This window comes from Benincasa hispida, chromosome 9 (genome assembly GCF_027475165.1).
Source record: "Benincasa hispida cultivar pf3 chromosome 9, pf3_genome.v1.1, whole genome shotgun sequence".
Lineage (NCBI taxonomy): Eukaryota > Viridiplantae > Streptophyta > Magnoliopsida > Cucurbitales > Cucurbitaceae > Benincasa > Benincasa hispida.
The window spans coordinates 28603321-28622542 of record NC_143486.1 but is presented as its reverse complement, the minus strand read 5'-3'; positions in this window follow the sequence as shown (position 1 = coordinate 28622542).

Here is a 19222-nt window from a genome sequence, read left to right as displayed (position 1 = left end):
AAGATGCTATTCTTTCTTACCGTCAAGAAAGTTGCCGACACATGTACCAGAGATAAATCGGTCGTCCCGTTAGAAGAACCAACTGAACAACAGATAAAAGAAGCTGCTAATTGGGAGGAGAAAGATTTTCTATGTAAAAATTTTATATTAAATGGTTTGATTGATGATCTGTATGACTACTACAACACAATGAAGATAGCAAATGAGGTCTAGGATGTCCTGTAAAAGAAGTACGACGCCGAGGAGGCCAGGTCGAAGAAATATGTTGTCAACCGTTATCTCAAGTTCCAGATGACGGATGACAAATTTGTGGAGGCCTAGTCCCATGAACTGCAAAAGATAACCCATGAGATAATTTCTGAAGGTATGCCTCCAGACGAACAATTCCAAGTTGATGTTATTATTGATAAACTGCCCTCTTTGTGGAAGGATTTTAAGAATACTTTGAGGCATAAGACCAAGGAGTTTTCCTTGGAGAGTCTTATCACCCGGCTAAGGATTGAGGTGGAAGCCCGAAAGTAGGACCAGAGGGAGGAGGTGAATGGCGTACCTAGGAGATCCGCCTCTGCCATGGTAAAATCTGACAAAAAATTAAAGGAGACAAAGAGGAAAGATCAGAACCGTGGCTCTAACAACCAGAACAAACAGAAAAATCAGAAACCCCCTTCAGGAGAAACGGTACCGTTCCTTTGCTTTAATTGTAATAAAACTGAACACATGGCTAGGAACTATAAGAACAGACGTCGCCTTATTGGTCAGATGAACCTGACAGAAGAACCGTTTGTTGCCATGATCACATAAGTAAATGTGATCGATGGTTGGAAGATCACCACTCCACGAAATTTGCGGGTGAAGGATCTCATATCTAAGAGTTCCATGAGCGCATTCGGATCGCTCCAATCTCACAGTGACCGAAATACAACAATATACATTCAACGCACAGTTATGCAAACAAAACTTAATTAACGGCATGCTAAGAACAAGATAATTAACAAGGAAAAAAGTACCATACCAGTTGAAGACAATCTTCAATCCTCGGAACTCAATGCAGCGGAACCCTCCAAGCAATCTACCAACGCCCAGCAGTAGCATCAACAACAGCAGCACGAACAATCGCAAACTCATGACTGCAACGGGGACGACACCACCACTAAAGAGCCCCAGGTATTCTCGGAGTGAAAACCCAAAGGATGGTCTTTGGTGAATTTGGTAGAGGAATGAGAAAACACGAATCGTGTAGACGATAAGCAAGTGGGAGGGAAAAAGACGCTATCGCATAGCAGAAATGCTTATCGTTTAGGAGAAGCTACACGATCGTGTATGTTTTACTGAACGATCGTTTAGGAAAAGGTATATGATCGTTTAGCAAAATCGGCACACTATAGGATCGTTTAGAGAAGCTATGCGATCGTGTAGGCGATAGTGTACAATCGTTTAGGCGCGAGGTAGACGATCGTTTAGGCGGAGAGGACTATCGTATAGGCTCTCGTTTTACATAGGCAATCGTTTAGCAAAACACCAGCGCGCTCTCTCGAATCTCTTCGGGCGATCGATTGAACGATTCAAAAATGAAACAATTTTCATTTTAACTCATCGGTTACAATAACCGACATTGCCCTACTAACCCACGTCCGAACGTGATTTTTGGCTTAATTATCATATAATTAACCAATTAATTAATTAATAAATATAATCATATTATATTTTTAGCCTATAGTTTGATATCACATATCTACTATAGTATTTTCTCCTCTACTTGATATAAATCATATTTATATTTAATTTCCTCCAAAATAATGTATCTCATACATTTAGCCAATTATATCATATATAATTAACCAGTCCAATTATATCATATATAATCGAAATTTCTCTTGTCAATTTGAACATTTCAAATTAACCCAAATACTAGTTCTCGACTTTATCCAAGTTACCCAGGGGACCTAATAGGCCTGTGGCTCGAAGCTCCAACGGTCCGCGAATAGCTTACTAAACTCTTTAGCCATGAGATCCACCATCTGTTAACTGTCAGGCATTCCACTAAAGACCAACAACTGAACTCTTCTTACCACATATATATTTCTGTATCCATTAGATATAACCAATCATGAGTACGATGACCTTTCACCTCTGTAGTTACATCTCACTCCTTAAGTACCACTGATTCTTCTAGTGAACAATACAACATAGTCCAACTATGTGTGAACACCTCTCGGACCAAGAGAAGGTTTGTGGTTCCACATCGTTCAAGCCCCGGAATTAGCCCTTAAGGGAGCTATCTATCTACTTATCCCTACCTCGGGGACAGAGTGAATTCCATCTTGTGTAGTTGAGTTCCCAGCTCCCAAATCAGATGAATCCCTAAAATGGTAGGTTTGAATCGGTGACCTAGCCACTCGTACCCATACAAATCAAAGGACCACCCTCAATGGCAGGAGTTCCCAACTCACTCAGGATTGAGGTCATGTTACCTATAGTCATCCTAGTGAAGTGAGGTCTCTGTCATGAACGGTGTTATATAACGAGATGTTAACACTTTATAGTCAGATCTTATACAAACTCTTTGTATAGGATGCCCCTGCTCGCATGTCCTCAACACGAATGATCAGGATCAGACCATCTATGACAACACTTATGACCATTCCACAAAGCGGGCCGCATCCGTAGCGTTACCAGGATAAGGTTTCCCTCTTATATCCATATACTACATACCATTTTGATTATCACTCAAGACATGATCCACTTGTATGTCATCACATACATGCTTGAGTCACATACAGATAACCAGGGATTTTATGTTTATTGGTCTGTGGTAAAGCAAATAAAGAAAGCAACTAAGCAAAAATACAAGATGTGAAGTAAATGTCATATATTAACAACACAAGCGTTCGTACAAACTGTTTACAAACTATAGGACACGAGACTTTAGGGCATCAACTCCAACAGCTAGAACCGGCGAAGTGGAACTGAAGTTTACCTCTGGGAAGACCCTTATATTGAAGGACGCCCTGCACACTCCAAAGATAAGAAAGAACTTGGTCTTGGGCTATCTGCTTAATGAAGTCGGGTTTGCTTAAACCATAGGGGCAGACTTATATACCCTTACCAAAAATAAAGTATTCATATGAAAGAGTATGCAATTGAGGGAATGTTTAAATTAAATTTAGACCTTAATAAAATGCAATCTTCTGTGTATATGTTGTGTTCTATGAATGTTTGGCATACTAGACTCTGTCATGTGAATAAGAATTTAATTAGTAACTTGATTAGGCTGAAAATGATACCTAAGTTATCCACGAATGATTTTGATAAATGTGAGTATTATAGTCTAGCTAAAATTACTAAAACTTCGTATAAATCTATACTTAGGATTTCCGAGCCTCTAGATTTAATTCATTCTGATTTATGTGAATTCGATGGCATCTTGACTATTAATAGTAAAAGATATTTCATTACTTTTATTGATGATTGCTCTAATTTTACTTTTTTATATTTGTTGAAAAACAAAAGTGATGCTTTTGATGTCTTCAAATTATTTGTTTCTGATGTAGAGAATCAGTTTAATAAAGATTAAAAGACTTTGTAGTGATAAGGGAACTGAGTACGACTCGGACAACTTTAATGAGTTATTTAACTCACATGGAATAATACACGAAAAGACCGCACCTTACTCTCTTGAAATGAACGGAAAAGCCGAAAGGAAAAATAGAACTTTAGTTAAGCTAGTAGTTGCTATCTTACTTAGTTTAGAAGCCGCGTCTTATTGGTGGGGTGAAATCATCCTTACCGTGTGTTATGTTCTAAATAGAATCCCAAAGTCTAAAAACACAACTTCACATTACGAAATTCTCAAGAATAAGTAACCAAACTTGTCTTATTTTAAAACATGGGTTTGTCTAGCCTTTGTAAGGATTCCAGATCCGAAAAGAAGAAAGCTAGCTAGTAGAGCCTATGAGTGCATCTTTATAGGTTATGCCTTAAATAGTAAAGCTATAGGTTCTATGATCTAGTAAACCAAGTGATTATTGAGTCAAATCATGTCGACTTCTTTGAGGATAGATTTTCTTTTAAATCAAGAAATAGTGGGGGCTCGTGATCCAATGGTCTAACCATAGTTAGAAATCCTACCTCTATAGAGGAAACCAACCCAGAATCTAGAAGAAGCAAAAGAACTAGAGCCATCAAGGATTTCGGGGATGACTTTCAGACCTTTAATGTAGAAAAAGATCCTAAAGATCTAGAAGAAGATTCCAAGGTTGCAAGGCAATAGAGTGCAAATGGATCTTAAGGAAGAAACTTAGACCTGATGGAATTGTTGACAAGTTTAAAGCCAAGTTAATGGAAAAGTGCTTTAGACAAAGAGAAAACGTAGACTTCTTTGACATCTTCTCCCCTGTCACTAGAATTACCTCAATCCATGTCTTGTTTTCTTTCGCTACCCTTTATAACCTCGTAGTACATCAGATGGATGTAAAGACCGCCTTCCTAAACAGTGAACTTGAAGAAGAGATTTACATGGAACAATTTGAGGGTTTTGTAGTCCATGATCAAGAAAATAAGATGTGTAAATTAGACAAATCTCTCTATGGACTGAAACAAGCTCCTAAGCAATGGAATGAAAATTTTGATGACTTAATCCTATCAAAAGCTTTCAAGGTTAATGAAAGTGACAAATGCATCTACTATAAGTTTGAAAATAATCTTTGCACTATCCTGTGTCTATATGTAGATGATTTGTTGGGTCGAACTTGCATATCATAAATGATGTGAAATGAATATTGAGTCCAAACTTCGACATGAAAGACTTAAGAGAAGCTAGTGTAATCTTAGGCATAAAAGTGACTAGGTCTGAAAAGGGAATTTCTTTGAATCAATCTTACTATGTAGAAAAGATTCTAAAGAAATATAATTACTTTGAATGTAAACCAGCCTGTACTCCCTATGACCCTAGTGTTAAGTTGTTCAAATGTTGGGTTGTATGTCCTAAAACTCGTAGTTCTGTAAACAGTAAACATATATGAAGTTTATTCAGACAAGTGTTGTTGATTGTTTAATAACTCTAAATCCAATAAACTACAAACCCTTGGCTATTGTCATAAATACTTGGACTTTATGTGGAGACATAAACTTGATTAAGTTCGATTGAAATAGCCTAAACCGTCTAAAGTACTTGGATTAGATTGGATACCTATTTCTGGAGATACTATTGAATACGACCTGTTTTATGATTGTTACAAATGTTGTAAAGTGTCATAAACGATGTGACGGTTCGTTCATGAAGAGATATGTGAGTGGGGGTATTCTACACAATGAGATTGTGTAAGACAGACCACGAAATAATCACTGTTACGTAATAACACCGTTTACTGTTAATACTGATTAATTTCACTTCTTGATGAACTAGATAACTTGATCTGAATCTTGAGTTGTCTATGAATTCCTGTTTATTCGCGATTGTCCTTTGATCTGCATAGGTGAGGGTAAGCTCAACATCACTGTTCAATATGCCTCCCATTTCAAGGATAAGACAAGGTAGATGGTTGGGGACATAGAATTTGCAAGATGGAATTCACTCCTACCCTTTTTAGGGCTAATAAAAAGGTTGTTCCCTTAAGGGCTAATCCTGAGTCTTGAACAAGGGGCTCCATTCTCTCGTTGGCCTGAGAGGGAATGAATTTAGTGATTATGATCCTAAATCAATTGTTCATTAGAGGGACAGTGGTACTTAAGGAGAAAAGATGTAACTCAGGGGTATTTCAGTATTTGACCTAGCTGAGGTTACGAACAACCTGTGAAGGATAACTTATTGATGATGGTTATATCAAATGGACACAGAATATATCTACAGTGAGGAGATGCAACTACATGCTATAGTGGACAGTCTTGTTAGTTAACGAATGTTGATTAACTAGGTTAAAGAGTTTGACTGGTTAGTCTCGAATCGTTGAAGCCTATGATCTGTAGGTCCATCGGGCCTCCTTGCTAGCTCAATACGGACAAAAATTGTAGAACTAGGTAAAATAAGAATTTGAAATGTTTAAATTCGGGTTTTAGAGAAAATTGTCTTTTATATGAGATATAATTTACAATTAAATAATTAATTTATTAATTAATTAATTTTGAGAGTATACTTGATCATTAGCATGAAAATGTTTTCTAAAACTTGATTAATGTGATTAATCAAAGCTAGGTGGCAAAGACAATTTAATATGTGATATTAAATTTGTTTATTTTATTTAATTGAAATTTTTTTAATTAAATAATTTTCTAAAATTTAAAAATTATATCTCATTGTTTTTTTTAAAAAAAAAAATAGTTAGTGGAAAAATCCAATTGTTGGATTTTCCCACTAACTAAGTGGACTTTGAAGTGGCATTTCCCAAGCTTGGCATCTAGAGATTACATGCTAGTGGAGTTTGAGGTGGAAGACATGCAAAATGAGATTTTGCATGTGTTTTCTCTATAAATGGCTTTGTTTTAAAATTTTCAAGATTAATGCTTCCTCAACTTTTGACCTATAATCTCCTACCTCATTTCTCTTTACTCTCCTTCTTTCTATAGTGAAATTCACTTATTTTCACTAACAAAACAGTCCCACAACCATGTTCTTCAATCGGAGAATAGTGGAAATTTATCATTGGTGGTGTTGTTCGTGCACGGGAGAGGAAGTTTGTTGTGGAGTCTTCAAAGGTTGTATTTTCTACCCCCTTTGCATGCTTATTCTTGTTTTTATTGCAATTAGAACGTTGTCGATTTCATCACTTCTGCTGTGCATGCATTCTTTATGTTCCATCAAATGGTATCAGAGCATACTTATAACGTTCAATTGCATATTGGTGGGTGTTTTTTTTTTTTTTTTTTTCATTTATTGAATGTTTGGTTGACTAAAGTGGATACATTACGGTTTTGGCATTAGTTTTCATTTAATTTCTTGTTGAAATTTGTAATTACTTACATGTATATGAGCTTTAATGTATGAAAAAGAGTCTGTAAATTTGCTAGAGTCACTACAGTCGTTTTTAGGCTATAATTGCTCAGTTCCGGGAAAGAGCACAACTACATTTTTGGTGAAAAATGGCTCACAGACTCGATTTTCCCTCCCAGACCTGGAAAATCGTTTTCCAGACTCGAGACCCGACCTGGTTCAAAAGTGCCACCCACGCGTCAGCTGTTGCCCAAAGGATCCAACCCGTCCATGTCTGGCCCGCCTACTCCGCAACCAGACTCCATCAGCGTCCATTCGCACGCCTTCCCTTGTGCGACCCAGCTCGCCCATGCGTCCACCCTGGCCCGCCCTGCTCTCCATCCGTTGACCAGCTGCTAAGCGTGTTGACCAGCCAGTCTAGACGGTCTGGATTGATCCAGTTGACCTGGTTGTACTTAAGTTGACGATTTACGGAACACCTCCTACCTGGAGATCTAATTGGCATCTAAATCAATAACCCTAGTTTTATGAGCATGCATGAGTGGTGTAAGGTAATAAAATTGGTTTATCACCTAGACATCATAGGTTAATCTCAGTATAAAAGTTCTACTAGGAAAAATCACCTAGACTTAGGTTGTTTAATATTAGTCGGTTAATAAACAAGTAAATGCCCAATCTTTTATTTTAAACCCTGAACCCTAATTTCTCTACTTGTGTATGTCAACTACTGAGACTAGTATGGTGAGTAGGTTAATGCGAGAATTAATGTTTAATTGTAGGGAAAAGGGTGAAATTAGATGAAATGTTTAAGTTTGGAAGCTTGACTCTTGGATGAAGCTAGAAAATTGGCTAAGTGTTTACCCATGCGTTGGCCTTGTGCTAGGCGTTGGAGTTGAGTCAGAGGTATTGGCCTTACTCATTTGAGAGGTTAGTTGGGTATTTAAAGAAGCCAAGTGTGGCCGAATGAAGAAAAGTCATGTGTTGGACAAGGCATGTGGCAACCAAGTTTTGGAGGTTACCATGCATGCGGCAGAATTAGGTGTGCGCGAGCGTGGGCGCTGGGTGTTGGAGCGCTACGCACAGACGATCGTGTAGCTACATGCGGCACTAAATGATGCGCTAGACAATAGCGTTAAACAATAGGCGATGGTGCTACACGATAAGCATAAGCGCTAGGCGATAGTGCTAAATGATAAGCGTCAGCGCTAGACAATGGCCGTGATGTGTTAGACGATGGGGCTAGCACTACAAGATGAGCAACAGCGAGGGATACACGATGAGTGATAGCGAGACATATGCGATGAGCAATAACGAGAGATAAACGATGAGCGACAGCGAGAGCTGTGTGATGGGCGCAAAGCTAAATGATTGAGGCTTGCTTGTGAGCGGATCAGTCTAGGCGTTGACCGCTGGCTACTCAGTGTGCGTTAGAGTTGTGCGCTGGAGTAAGGCTGGTTGTGCGTTGGTCAAGCATGTCATGCGATGAGTAGAGCTTGCGTGGGCCAGACTTTACAAAGCTGAAAGGGTTGAATGTGCGTTGATTAAGGCCGAGAGGAGGCTAAGGCAAAACACATACGTTGGAAAAGGTTTGTGTGAGAACTATGGCATGTGTTGAACCTAGTTGGATGCATGCGTTGTTAGTAGGTGAAATATCAGTCTTAACCACCGATTAAGGGGAGACAACTATCCTAAGCACCGGATTTAACTTCATTTAAGCTGAAGGTGTCATGCTAGGCTTTAGGGGGAAATGGTGGGAAGTAGTATAAAAGGGAGGCTGAAATTCAAAAGCTCAGTTTGAACAATTCCTCCGTGCAAATTGAGAGATCTTAGTGTCGCTAGAAAGCTCTAAGAGTCTAGTTTCAGAGGTGATTCTTCCGAAAGAAGGTCTCACCGAAATAAGGTCGAAGAAAGGAAAGAGTGACTAGAGGTTCAGTTCACGGGTGAATTCGGGTCATTGATGAAGAATTGAGGCTTCAAGACGAACCACGAAGAGTTTGAGGTTTCAATTTTAATTTGAACTTTCTAATACAATTCTAAACAAGTAGAAGGAAATTTCTTGAGATAAGCTCTAGAATTCAAGTTATTAATATAGTATAAAAAATCTGGAATTTTATGAACAAGTAGGCAGTTGCTTGGGTTGAGTAAGTTGGCAGCTCAAAGTAGGCGCTCGGACAGACTAAAGGCTGAGCACTCCTATGCATTGGACCTGCTGTGTGGGTTGAGGAAGGCTCGCGTTGAAGGCTAGGATGCATGAAGGCCTTTGTGAATGACCATGTGCGACTGAAGGAACACTTAGAGCAAGTATTGGTTGCACAAGTGGGGATGCGTTTGTGTGATGTGTTGGACGCATAGCAAAAGCCAAAGTCTCAAGAAAAATTTCTAAGTACTAGACCTACAACAAGGTATGCGTTTGAGTGAAAGTCTTCTAGGTGAAGCCTAAACGCAAGGCTTATTTCAGAGTTAGTCTCAAAAGGGCGACCAATGCTAGTAGCTAAATATATGCTTTTGTGTCCACAGGATTGACACCAGTGTTAGAAGTATATCTGAAGGAACTCTTAAACAAGAGTATCCATGAGCGGAAGCGGATCTTTCCAATTTCATTGTGACAGAATTATCACACATACATTCTAACAAATAGATATGCATTGTAACACTAATTACAGCCATGCTTTAACAAATAAAATACAAAAGATTGAGTAAACGTATCAATTGAAGACTTTCTTCAATCAAACTCAGTCCAGCCGAAGCAAACTCCTCGACGCTTCTTATCACCCAGCAAACAGTTGCCTAATAGCACCACGGTCATCTACACGATCGGCAATGCACGAACCAACAGCAACTGGGGACGACACAACCACTCGAAGCCCTCGGTATTCTCGGAGTGAGAATCCAAAGGATGGACTTTGATGGAATTGGTAGAGGGAGGAGGAAAAGACGATCATGTAGTATGAACAAGCAAGTGGGAGATAGTAGAAGATTATCGTATAACCGGGTGCTTGTCGTTTAGGAAAAGGTACACGATCGTGTAGATATAGCTAAGCGATCGTCTAGCAAATGGTAAGCGATCGTTTAGGTCCGCTCGGCATGCTAAGCGATCGTGTAGTAAACTTAAATGATCGTTCAGATATCACGGGCGGTCGTTTAGTGCGCAGTTGAAAGATCGTTTAGGATGATGGGCACTATCGTATAGGCTCTCAACGATAAGCGATCGTATGGATTCACACCGTGAGCGATTTTTCTGCGTTCTTTTTCATGTCTCGCAAAAATGAAAACAATTTTCATTTTAAGTTACAAGAACTGAATTCGATCTTCCCACTTCTGCATGATTCTGAAGAATTACTCGGCCAATCATCTCATAACCACCTAATTAATTAAATAATGAATATAATCATATTATATTCTTAACCTATAGTTTGATATCATATATCTACTATAGTATTTTTCTCTTCTACTTGATATAAATCATATTTATATGCAATTTCTTCCAAAATAATGTATCTCATATATTCAGTTAATTATTGTTGGAATGCCTTGAATTTGTTTGTTGGCGCTTCGAACAACCAAGTACGAGACGTAGCTAACACACCGTTAGTGAACCACGTATATTTGTGTGTCGATCTTCTCTATCTCTACATTCCTTTTTGTATTCTTTAATTGTTGATTTCGTAACAATTATATCTTATATAATTAACTAGTTCAATTATATCATATATAATTAAACTCCCTCTTATCAATTTGAACATTTCAAACTATCCCAAAAACTGATTCTCAACTTTATCCAAGCTACCAAGGGGACCTTATAGACCTATGGCTTGAAGCTCCAACGGTAAGTGAATAGCTAAGTAAAATCTTTAGCTATGAGATCCATCATCTGTTAACTGCCAGGCATTCCACTAAAGATCAACAACTGAACTCTTCTTACCACAGATATATTTCTGTGTCCATCGGATATAACCAATCATGAGTACGATAAACTTTCACATATGCTCGTAAGTACAACTGGGCCAATTTACCGTTTTTTCCCTGTAGTTACATCTCACTCCTTAAGTACCATTGATCCCTTTAATGAACAACACAACATAGTCCAACTATGTGTGAACACCTCTCGAGCCAAGAGAAGGTGCGTGGCGCCACATCGTTCAATCCCTGGAATCAACCCTTAAGGGAGCTATCTATCTACTTACCCCTGCTTCGGGGAAGGAGTGAATTCCATCTTGTGTAGTTGAGTTCCCAACTCCCAAATCAAATAAATCCCTAAAGTGGTAGGTTTGAGTCGGCAATCTGGCCACTCGCCCCCATGCAAATCAATGGCAGGAGTTCCCAACTCACTCAGGATTGAGTTCATGTTACCTATGGTCATCTTAGTGAAGTGAAGTCTCTGTCATGAATGGTGTTATATAATGAGACGTTAACACTTTGTGGTCAAGTCTTATACAAACTCTTTCTATAGGACGCCTCTGCTCGCATGTCCCCTACACGAATGATCAGGATCAGACCATCTATGACAAGTCATAACACTTGTGACCATTCCACAAAGAAGGTCGCATCCATAGCGTTCCCATAATAAGGTTTCTCTCCTATATCCATATACTACAGACCATTTGGTCATTACTTAAGACATGATCCATTTGTATGTCACCACATACATGCTTAAATTACATCTAGATAACCAAGGATTTTAGGTTTATTGGTTTGTGGTAAAGCAAATAAAACATTCAATTGAGCAAAATCAAGATGTGAAGTAAATATCATATGTTATACATCACAAGCGTTCGTACAAACTGTTTATAAACTACAGGACATGAGACTTTAGGGCATCAACCCCAACAATCTCCCACTTATCCTAAAGTGAAGTTGGGTGTACACAAACTAGTACAAAACAATAAAATAGGGCATAAAAGCCCAGTACAAGAAAATCTCCCACTTGCCCTAGTCCAGCCGTGGGCAATCCTGTAGACCCATGCTCTGAAGGTGACCCTCAAATACTGTAGCCATGAGAGCCTATGTAAATGGGTCAGCAACATTGTGCTTCGAAGCGATCTTCATGACGATCACGTCTCCTCGATGCACTATCTCGCGGATTAAGTGATACTTCCGCTCTATGTGTCTGTCGCGCCCATGACGCCTAGGCTCCTTGGAGTTTGCCACTGCCCCACTATTATCACAATAGAGGGTAATGGGCCTAGACATATCTGGAACAACTTCCAGTTCTGTCAAGAACTTCTTGAGCCAGACGGACTCCTTAGCAGCTTCGCAAGACGCTATGTACTCCGCCTTTATAGTGGAGTCGGCGATGCACCCCTGCTTAGTGTTTCGTCACACTACAGCTCCTCTGTTAAGAGTAAAGACTAACCCTGACGTGGACTTGTGAGAGTCCCTATTAGTCTGAAAGTTAGAATCCATGTATCCAGTAAGGATCAAATCCCTAGATCCATACACGAGCATGTAGTCTCTCGTTCTTCGAAGATACTTGAGGATGTTCTTCACTATTGTCTAGTGACCCTGGCCTGGGTTAGACTGATACCTATTGACTACGCCCACAACGTAGCAGATGTCTGGTCGAGTATAGAGCATTGCGTACATCAAACTGCTAACGACAGACGCATATGGGACTCGTCTCATCTCCTCAAGCCCTTGAGGCGTCTTAGGACACATCTTCTTAGACAAAGTGACTCCATGCCTGAACGGAAATAGCCCCTTTTGGAGACCTGCATCGAGTACTTGAGCAACATCTTGTCAATGCTAGGACTTTTTTCTTACAATCCTGAAAGATCTGTATACCCAGAACAAATTGAGCCTCTCCCAAATCTTTCATTTGGAATTGGTCGCTAGCCAGTTCTTAACTACAGTCAGTGGACCTACATCATTCCCAATGAGTAGTATAAAGTCTACATACAACACTAAGAATACTACTAAAGCGTTAACGATCTTCTTGTAGATACAAGGTTCATCAACGTTCTGGTCAAAGCCATTCGACTTGATCGCAGTATCAAACCATATGTTCCAAGATCTAGACGCCTATTTCAGCCCATAAATGGACCAATTCAGCTTGCAAACTTTTTGCTCTTGACCTTGGGCTATGAATCCCTCGGGTTGCACCATGTAAATGGTCTCCTCAAGATTGCCATTAAAAAAGGCTATCTTGACGTCCATTTGCTAGATCTCATAATTATAATAAGTTGTAATGGACAGAAGGATGCGGATCGACTTTAACATAGCAACATGCGAGAAAGTCTCCTCATAGTCGACTCTCACTACCTAGGTATAACCCTTTGCCACAAGTTGAGTCTTGAAGGTTTGTACCTTCCCGTCAGCACCCCGTTTACATTTATAGATCCATGTACAACCTATAGGTCTTACCCCATCAGGTTGATCTACAAGATCCCATACTGAGTTGAAGTACATTGACTCCATCTCGAGATCCATGGCCTTGACCCATTCATCCCAGTCTACATCCTACATTATCTTCTAATAAGACAACAGATCCTCAACGTCGCCATCTGCTACCATAGCAAGGATTTTCATGAAACCCATATAGCGAATGGGCGGGTTTGCAACCCTCCCACTGCGTCGAGGTTCCCTCAACTCTTGAGGTGGAACCGACCTGCTAGATGAACTACCATCAACAACTCTTGCTGATGAAGCAGACTCTTCAATAACTCTTGTTGAAGTTTCAATAGTTTCATTGGAAAGCTCACACAACACAACTTTACTACGTGGACTGTGCTCCCTAATATGATCCTCCTCCAGAAAAGTAGCATTTGTGGAAAAAAACACCCTATTTTCTGATGGATCATAAAAATAACCCCCTTGTGTACCTTTAGGGTAGCCTATAAAGAGGCATATCTTCAACCGTGGTTCCAACTTCTTGGGATTTGACTCAAGCACATGTGCAAGGCAACCCCAAATGCGGAAGTGACGTAAACTAGCTTTACGCCCGTTCCACAACTCCAAAAGCGTTCTCGCAACACTCTTGGAAGGAACACAGTTGAGTATGTAAATCACAGTCTCTACTGTGAAACCCCAAAACGAGTCCGGTAAGGAAGTGTAACTCATTATCGAACAAACCATGTCAAACAAGGTTCTATTTCTCCTCTCCGCTACACCATTTTCTTGAGGTGTTCCCGGTGCTGAGAGTTAGGAAACGATTCCATGTTCTATCAAATAGTCCTGGAATGTCGAGTCTAAAAACTCTCTACCTCGATCCGATCAAAGTGTTTTAATCCGTCTATCCAATGCATTTTCAACTTTAGCCTTGAACTCTTTGAACTTTTCAAAGGATTCAGACTTCCATTGCATAAGATAAACATACCCATACCTAGAGTAATCATCAGTAGGACTGATAAAATACTCATAGCCACCTCAGGCTCGCACATTCATAGGACCACAAAAGTCAGAACGTACTAACTCAAGAGGCTCTTTGGCTCGATAACCTTTTCCAGTAAAAGGTCTTTTAGTCATCTTATCCTCAAGACAAGATTCGCACACCGGTAAAGAATTTTATTCTCACTTAGAAGTCCATTCTTTACCAATATCTCAATCCTATCGAGATTGATGTGCCCTATCAAAGGTGCCAAAGTTGGACATTTTCTTTTGGAGAAATTAGTTGACGTTTAGATTGAGTTAGGCAGTTTTAAACAACTCTGTGTTATGGAGGGAACTTATGGCTAACGGTCTTAGCACATACAAGTTACTTTCCAAATACGCTGTACAAATATAAACACCATTTTTATGAATAAACACTTTATCCACATTAAAAGAAAGAGTGTATTTACATTGCAATAAGCACTTTACAGAAATTAGGTTCCTCTTAAGTTCAGGAACAATATATACATCATGTAAAATAAGAAACCTATTCTGTAAAGATAACTGGATCCCTCCCACTACCATAGCTGAGACAACGTGCCCATGCCTACTCGTATCGTCATCTAACAAACCTCCAGCTGTCGCCAAGATCTAATCCCCTGAAAAGAAGAACAAACGTGATTAGTGGCGCCCGAATCAATTATCCAGGCAGAATCATCATTCTCCACTAAACATGTTTGAAGTACAAGTAAATCATATTTACCTTTATCTACCTTGGCCTTATCCTTGGCGGCCTTCTTTTCCTTCAGCCGATAAGGACAGTTCCTCTTCCAGTGTCCATCCTGGTTGCAGTGGAAACATTTTCCTTTTTCAACTGGTGGCGGAGCCCTTCTTGGGGTGACAGGTGGTGGGTTAGCAAGCATCTTCCCTTTCCCCTTACCACCCTTCTTCTTCTTCCCCTTTGTAGATTTGGAAGTAGAAGGTGCATACTTCATTCCTGAGGTTGAACCTCTATGGAACGTCCTTGAAGATGAAGCAACATTTGCCTCAGCCTTCTTTCTCTCCTTACTTTTTAGTACAGATTGGTAGGTTTGCAACTCATTGAGGAGAGTTGTAAGGGTGTATTTCACTTTGTTAAGAATCACATTACTAACAAAGTGCAGGAAGATCTTCAGCAAAGAATACAGAATGACGCTAACCTGGTTGCCCTCATCGATAGTATACTCATTCAACTCTGCCACATTGAAGTGGACCATCATGTTAAGTACATGTTCATGAACATAGGTGCCTTCTTTCATTTTAGAGTTGAATATATACTTAAGAGCCTCGTGCTTGAGCTGTTCAGATGGTTATCCAAACATCCCCTACAGGGACTCCATGATCTCACGCGCTGAGACCTCGGGCTCATGCTTCTTGGCCAAGACGTCATTAAGATTGGCCAATATATAGGCTCGAGCCTTCTCATTTGTCCGTGTCCATCACTCATATGCCTCTAAAACATTTCGAGCAGCATTCGAAGCTAGAATAGAAGGATGGGCCTCTGTAAGAGCAAACACGAGACCCTCGATGATTAAAATAGTCGTGATCATGTGTTTCCATGTTGAAAAATTATCTCCAGTTAATTTCTCGGCACTAAGTAAAGCTATTATAGTTGTGGCCATTTTCAAAACTTGTGCTGAAAAACGAATAAAACTTTTATTAGATTTTGCTAAACCACATTTTGGCCAACTAATTTTGCAAAACAGTTTCAAGTACCCTAAGTGAAAGACTTCTATTTTGCAATGATGACCCAGCGAGGCAGGACAAATGTCACCGGTGGGGTGATCAGATGCCCCTTCATTGGGATGAGACGTTCTCAACCATTAGGCCGAACCAACTCTTGGAACTGAACCTAACAACCACTATTTATTTGGTCCAGAATTGTTAACCTTTAACAATTCCGCGTAAGTGTGACCCCTCGCTTTTGGTGCCAGAGTCCTGCCCTAATGAGCCCACCATAGGGAAGAAGCAGATTAAGATAAGAGACTAAGTAACCTTATCCTCTTACAGGAGATCAAATAAAGAAACGTGCAAAACTGCCATCCTATAGGGGGACACTCCTAGGGTGCCTCGAGGCGATGCACAGAAACTTTATTCAATCCAACGAAGGAGACCGAGGGATATGCTGTCGCACTTCCCGCTCCCACTTACTATGAACACTTTCTCCCTCTACCTTGATATTGACCTACCCAAACACTATCCTTTAGGGGGAAAATCCCAAGGTGCCACGAGGCCGAGGGTAGATCTCACGGTGTGAACTATATAGGAAAAACGTTAAAGGTTTAAATGAAGTATCATATGCCCTAGGTACCTCCCACTGAATGTTCTACCTAGGCGTTCATTAACCTAGACAATCCGGCTACTGATTTTAGTCTAAGTCATCTTTTTAAATCTGCCCATAAACAACGTTTGTCTATGAAAAAGACAAGTTCAAGTAGTCACATTTAAACACTTTAATGGACTATCCTTAACTTACATGCATGCATCAAATCTATCTAATTCACCTTTCCAGGTAGATTCCTAGGTAGGGGTGTTACGTTTTCGTCAACTTAAATACCCCAGCCTAGCCAGAACCCACATTAGACAAAAGGTCCCTTATAGATAGATTTGCTATATTTTAACCTTTTATTAGTCAATTTAATCCTATTAAACCAATTAAAAGATTAAAGCCTAAGGGGTTGCTAATCATATTAGAACCGTGATCTTAGGTTTATGTCATCCAAGTTTTAAACAATTTAAAACCATGAATTAAACCTAAGTGAGCATGCATGTCTTTCTTATTTTTTTTAGTTCTAATTTCTCTTTAACCTTTAAAAAGAAACAACTAAAACACATTGCGCATATCTAGGAGTTTATAACGCTTATAAAGAAACCTATGTAGATTCATGCAATGTTCGATCATTACTATACATAACGTTTATATACACGTAATAACCAAGCAAACATGCTTTCCATACACCCTTATACTATAACAATTATAATATAAAGATGATGCATGTCAATGATTTATATGCATGCATAAATATACCTTTTATATTATATGATGCATGAGCATGCTCTTATATAATTAAATCATGCTTCTCTAAATTATAACATTTATAATAAAGAGATGATACATGACCAATGCATAACCTAAGGTGGGATTTTCTATATGTGCATACCATATGACATATAATAAACATACATCTCATGTAATAAACCAAAGATTAATGGACCGAGATAAACCTTTACAAAACCAGAATGAAATAGTTCTATCTATTACATTTTTCATCGAGCAAATTGGTTCACAGAAGAATCGGGTCTTGAACTATCGGGTGAAGCTCCATCGTTTAGTAAACGCCGCAGGTAAATGATCGCTTAGTGCACACTAGACGATAGCGTGAAAAAACTAAATGATCACTTAGACGACAATGAGGCTGTGAAGCCTAATCGTATAGGCGATCGCTTAACACGCAAAGAGGTAAACGATTTATCGTGCGTTACTCTGCGATCGTTTAGTCAGGTACTAAGCGATAAAGCTTGTTGATCTAAACGATCGTCTAGTGCACACGCGCATTAAACAACACCCGAGCATCTGATACCCAGCAATCGCCTACCCCATCGTCTACACGACCCAATCAACTCTTGATCATCTTCTTCCTTGAAGAACAGCAACCCTTGCTCTGAACTTCTACACGAATGACTCAAGACTCAAACTAACTTTGAATTACAGATTCGATAACAATTAATTATGCCCAAAAATGCAAGGGCCTTTACAATTAACCGAAAATGTAAAAGAGTTAATCAAACTGAGGTTTCATCCCAGAAAACTCCATTAACCCACACATCCACAAACAATTTAACAATTAAATAGAGAGTAGATATGCTGCACCCACCAAGAATGCATATGCAATTCTTTGCATCAATGAAATTGGAATATCAGCAACCTAGCTCTGATACCAATTGAAGGAACTCTTAAACAAGAGTATCCATGAGCGAAAATGGATCTTTCCGACTCCATTATGACATAATTACCACACATACATTCTCACAAACAGATATGCATTGTAACACTAATTACTGGCATGCTTTAAAAAATAAAATACAAAAGACTGAGTAAACATACCCGTCGAAGACTTTCTTCAATCAAACTCAATCCAGCGAAAGCGAACTCCTCTACGCTTCTTATCGCCCAGCAAACAGTCACCTAACAGCACCAGAGTCATCTACACGATCGGTAGCGCATGAACCAACAACAACTGGGGACGACCCCACCATTCGAAGCCCTCGGTATTCTCAGAGTGAGAATCCAAAGGGTGGATTTTGATGGAATTGGTAGAGGGAGGAGGAGAAGACAATCGTATAGTACGAACAAGTAAGTGGGAGATAGCAGAATACTATCATATAGTCGGGTGCTTGTCTTTTAGAAAAAGGTACATGATCGTGTAGGTTTAGCTAAGCGATCATCTAGAAAATGGTAAGTGATCGTTTAAGTCCACTCGGTGCATTAAGCGATCATGTAGTAAAGTTAAGCAATCGTTAGATATCAAGGGCGATCCTTTACTGCGCAGGTGTGCAATCGTTTAGGACGATGGGCGCTATCGTACAGGCTCTCAACCCTAAGAGATCGTATGGATTCACACCGTGAGCGATTTTTCTGCATTCTTTTTTGTGTCTCGCAAAAATGAAAACAATTTTCATTTTATTCTTCAGTTACAATAACTGAATTCCATCTTCCCACTTTCGCTTGATTCCGGAGAATTACTCGGCCAATTATCTCATAACCGCCTAATTAATTAAAGAATGAATATAATCATGTTATATTCTTAACCTATAGTTTGATATCATATATCTACTATAGTTTTTTCTCCTCTACTTGATATAAATCATATTTATATCTAATTTCCTCCAAAATAATATATCTCATATATTCAGTTAATTATATCATATATAATTAACCAATTCAATTATATC